The sequence below is a fragment of the Hyaloscypha bicolor genome (genome assembly GCF_002865645.1).
Source record: "Hyaloscypha bicolor E unplaced genomic scaffold K444scaffold_13, whole genome shotgun sequence".
In the NCBI taxonomy this organism is placed as follows: Eukaryota; Fungi; Ascomycota; class Leotiomycetes; order Helotiales; family Hyaloscyphaceae; genus Hyaloscypha; species Hyaloscypha bicolor.
The window spans coordinates 1,114,857-1,120,856 of record NW_020194515.1 but is presented as its reverse complement, the minus strand read 5'-3'; positions in this window follow the sequence as shown (position 1 = coordinate 1,120,856).

Sequence of the window (6,000 nt, the reverse complement as noted above, 5' to 3'; positions counted from 1 at the left end):
GATCTTAATAATTTCTAAGCTTAAAGAGCTTCTTTTAAGTACTTTATAAATAAAGCTAATAATAATTATATTATTATAATAGAACTATAATTTTTTTCTAATATTAGCTTTAGTTTATTTAATTTTATTTAAAATTATATTTAGGTTTTAAAGATATTTAAATATAAAATACCAAATACTAGATAAAATAAGCTATCTATTATAATTTATATAAGATTTCTTAACTTTAATATTATTAATAAATAATATAATAATTTTGGGAAATAGATTTTCTAAAATAATTATAATAACTTATATAAACTATATAATAAAATTAGTAGTTTCCTAAAATAGTATAGTTATTCTTAATAGTTCTAGAAGTATTATAAATATAATTAAATCTCTATTATAAGTATTTAGTATAAGTTAATTATATCTAAAAAAGAAATTAATTAAAAAATATAAATATATTTAGTAAATTCCTTTGAAATATTATTAGTAAATAGAAATAGATTAATATTTTATAAGATTACTAAATTTATTTTTATAGTAATATTAATTAATTTATAAGTTCTAGTAATTTTTTTTATAACTAAGAATTATAAATTCTAATAAAATCTATTATAATTTTTAAAAACTTTATATTCTAGATATTTTAATAGTATTTTTACTATTACTAGTACTAGAGCTTTAGAATATAAGAAATTCTTCTCTTATTAGGCTTTATATTTAATAGTTTTAATTAAAATAGATAAGCTAATATTCTTATAGACTTTTCCTATTTCTTTCTAATTAAATATAATAATATCTTTTTAATTAATTATTAATTCTCGAAATATAGCTAGTTTTTTTCTCTAAAGCTAATTACTAATATCTAATTATTTAAAATATTCCGAAATAAGTTATAAATTTCTTAAAATAGCTAATATTTTTAATAAAAAGTAATTCTTATATTTCCTAATATATTTCTATAAATATTCTCTAGTTTTAGATTTCTTAAATTAATCCGGATATTTATTAAAGTCTTTTCTAGTTCTATTATTAGTATTTATTAGTTAAATCTTTTTATTCTTTATTTTATATATTTTTGTAATTAGAAATAAATTATAATTATTATCTTTTTCTTTAAAAGCTATAGCTATTTTCTCTAATATTCTTTTTATCTAATCTCTAGAATTTATAATCTTTCTATTTAGCTTCTTTTTATTTAGATATAAAGAATATCTTTTTATCTAATATTCTAATATATTTTCTTTAAGCTTTTATATATTCCAGAATTCTTTCTAGTTTTGGGTTTTATATTTTATAGCTTTAGAAATATATTTCTTTATTATTAAAAAATACTATTTTACTTTTTCTTTAAAAACATCTTTATTTAATATTCTTTTTATTTTTTTTTCTACTAAATCCGGAACTATTTTTAATAATATTTTAATTAGAATCTCTTTTATTTTAGTTTTCTTAAAAATATTATTAATTTTCTAAACTTCTAAATTTAAAATAAAAAAATTAGTAGAAAATTAGTAAAAAATTCTGATATTTTCTTATTTCTTTTAATATTATTACTAATTGTAATATTAAATTCTATTTTTCCTTTTTATTTTTTAGTTTCTTGCTTTATATTATTTAATTTATTAATTCTAGAAATTTAGTACTTTTAAATTATTATTTTCTTTTACTTTTTAGTATTTTTTAAAAATAGAATAATTATAATAATATAGGTATTCTAGTTATTTTTAAAGTTAGTAAATCTTTTATTTTATAAATTATTACTTTTATATATAATTTTTATTTTTATTTTTATTAAAAATAATTAATTAAATAGAATTTTTAAAACTTCTTTAATTAGAAAAAATATATCTTTATATTTTATTTTATTTATAATTTTAGCTCTAAGCTTTATTATTTTTATAAATTTAAATTTAGTTCTAATAATAATAAATATTTAATAATTCATAATATTATATACTGTTTTACTAATATTTCTAAAGATTTTTTTAGGAAAAATATTAATTTTAGCTCTAATATTAATTATTTCTTTATATTTAATACTTTTTTAAAGTCCTCGAAATATAAATTAGAGATATAGAAATTATATAATATATTTATAAGCTAGTAATATTCGAATATTAATACTATTACTTTTAAATTAAATAATTTTATTAATATTAAATACCTAAACTAATATTTCTAATTCCTTAAATATTTTATTTATTATATAAGCCGCAATTACTAGCTTTATAGATCTTTTAGTATATTTAATTATATTTAATATAATAATATTTCCCATTTACAAAATAATAAAATAATAAATATTATTCTTAATTTATTAGTTCTAAAATATAATAACTAGATCTAATATTTTTAAAGTATTAATAAATATTCTTATTTCTTTCTAAATCTTTAGAAATAAAATAGTTATTTTCTTTAGTAATCTTATTAGAATATTATTAATTTTAGAAGTTCTATACTTATTATAATTAAAAATATACTAGATTCCTAATTTATTTTATTTATTCCCGGAAATATTAATATTTATATTTTTAGTTAGGCCATTCTCTTATTTATTATTTCTTAAAATAGTATTCTTCTGGCTTCTTATATAAAATAGCTTTTCCTTTATTTTAACTTATTTTTAGAAAACCTTTTTAGCTATTTCTATTTCTTTTTTTTTTTAATAAGAAATCTATTATAATATTAATAGAAATACTATTTATAGCTAAATTTTAATATTATTTATTAATTCTAGAATCTAAAATATTAGTAATTCTAATATAATTTCTTTTAAGGCAAAGTAGCTATTTAGATTTCCTAGATATAATTTACTTACTTCTATATATAAATCCCGGTTAGCTAGTTTTCTTATTTCTTTTTTATCTAATAAATTAGATATTTCTTATTATTTTCTAAATATTCTTAAATTATACTTTTAAGTTATAATTAAATTCTTCTTTTTAGATTTAGGAAATAATTCAGTTAAACTATTAGTATTTACTAATAAGAAAAAAAGAAATACTTTTTTATTTAAACTTAAATAACCCTTTATATTATTTTCTATTAAATTAGTAAATATATCTATAATTTATAAGCTTTTCTATTAATAGATAATAAAACTAAAAAATATAAATATATTCTAAATTATTATTATTATTATTATTTTTATTATAATACTTATAATAAATTTATTTCTTTAATTCTAGATCTATATTATAAGCTATATTAATTTAAATATTATTCTCTAATTATATTTAAAACTAACTTTTTCTAGAATATAATTATCTAGATTCTTTATTTATTTTAGCTTAATTATTATAGCTACTATAATATTTTGTATAATTTTTATTATAACTTCTAATATATTTTTTCTAAAAACCCGAATTATATTTACTAGATTATTAATATTATTATTTCTATTATAATTAGCTAGATTATATAAATAGGCTATAAATATTCTTTCTAATTATAATAGTAGCTATATTAAGTTATTTCTATAGATTCTTTTAAATTATAATAGTAATAAATAGTTTTTCTAGACTTTTTATTAGCTAGTTAATATTATTTCCTTTAGGTTTATTACTTTTAATAAGTTTTATATAATTAGCTATAAGCTAGGTTCTCTTTTTATTTATATTTATAATAGCTTTAAAAAAATATAATAGAAGAAATTAGTAAAAAATAATTATTTTCTAGCTTAGGAACTATATTATAGACTATTATATTTAAGTATTCTTATTTAAATCTAAATATATCTAAATTATTAGTAATATTAAAATAGTATTTCTTCTCTTTATATTAATAAAATATTACTATTTTCTTATATATCTTATTATATTTATAAGCTCGAAATTTATATTTTTAAGAATATAATCTCTTATTAAAATAAATAATTTTCTTATAAATTCTCGGTATTAAGTAATTTTATTTCTTTCTTTCCTCTTTAATAACTTCTTTAATATTCTATTAAATATATTAATATAAGACTTAGAAGAGATTTCTTTATTTTGGATTTATATAATAATTTAATTAAGAAAATCATAACTAATTTTAAATATTTCCTAATTATATTTTCGGAATTCTTTTAATAAGGCCTTAAAGAACTTAGTTTTCTAGTAATCTTCTAGATTATTAGTATAGTATTTTAATATAGCCTTAATCTAATTCTTATAAATAAAAGAAATATAATAAATAATTCTCTTTTTTTTAATATTATTAGAAATATAATAATTCTTATATATATTTATATATTATTTCAAGAATATAGAAATATTACTTTCCTAAAACTATAATACTTTAAGAGCTCTTATAAATAGCAGATTTAAATCTGGTATTAATATATATTTATTTTTAGTTATATTAATCTTAATAATTTCTTTTATAATTAATTATAAAGTTTTTATATCTGAGACTTTTATTAATAAAATTCCTAAAAAGCTAACTTTTTATTTAAATATTTTTTTTGATTTAAGAACCGGAATTTAAAAGAAACTAGTTAATAATAATAAATATAATCTAAGTTCGAGTTTTAGTATTAATAATAATAAAATAATAGCTTTTCTAATCTCATTTCTATTACTTATATCTTTTCTTTTATTTTATTAACTTAATACCTATAGTATTTTCTTTTATTTTTATTAAACTAAATATATCTAATAATATTATTAAAGGTAATAATAAAAATAATAAATATAATTTTGCTAATTTCTCTAACTTTTCTAAATTCTCTTTTTATTTTTATTTAATATTCTTTTTTTTCTCTAGAAGCTTTTTTAAATTATTTATATAATTTCTTATTTCTAATTTCTTTTTAATTCTTATTTCTAATTCCTATTTACTATTTTACTTAAAATTAAGAATATTTCCTTTTTTAGATATTTTTCCCGGATTTGAAAATAAACTCTTTTACTAAAACTAATATTATCTTTATTCCGGTTTTTACTATAACTAAAAATAATATATAAATTAATAATATAACTTTATTTCCAAATACTAAAGTCTATTTCTAACTAAGATCTAACTTATATTATTTTAATATAATATTTCTTATTTTATTTCCTTATTTCTTTTCTTTTTATAATTAGTCTTTATTTCTATTATTTCTATATATTATACTAATAATTATATCTAATAACTAACTTGTATTTAAGTTACTTAATATATTAGAAATTAATATAAAATACTAGAATTAATATTTATATATTCTTAATATTTTAGCCTTAGGCTTAAGGTATTATAATAGCCCTTTTCTTTCTAGATTTACTAAGCTAATAATCTGCTTTATAGATATTTCTTAGAACTTTATAAAAATATTATTTTAATTATAAAATTTTAATCTTTCTTATATTAGTTATTATAAAATATATAAAAGAAAAACTATAATAAAATAAAAACCTATATAAAGTATATTATAATATAAAACGTAATTTAATAATAAAATAATAAAATTAAATATATAAATAGTAAAATATAAATAATATATAGTATATAAAAGCTTAATTAATTAAATACTAAAAAGGAATTATTTTCTAGAATTATAGAAAAACTAGCTTTCTTATATAATTCCTATAAGTTATATATAAATAACTATAGTCTTTATTATATAACTAAAACCTTAAAACTACTAAAATAATATAATTTTTATAAAATATAGCTTACTATACTATATTAGTTTAAATCTATTACTAGTTATATATATATCTTTATTTTATTATAATTAAGTTAGTCTATAAAATACCTATAATATCCTTAATATATATTATAATATTATTATATTTCTTTATTAATAAATAGTATTTCTTTACTAACTTCTTATAAACCTATAATAAATGTTTTATTAGCTTTTATTTATAATAATTCGAACTAGATTAAATAAATAAATAGGAAATATTACTTATCTAATATATATAATAGTTTATTTTTCTTTTAATTTTCTTTTTAATTACTTATTTATATATAAGCCAGAAGATTTTCTAATATATTTCGAATATATTAGCTAATTAGATATTTATAAGACTCTTTTAATCT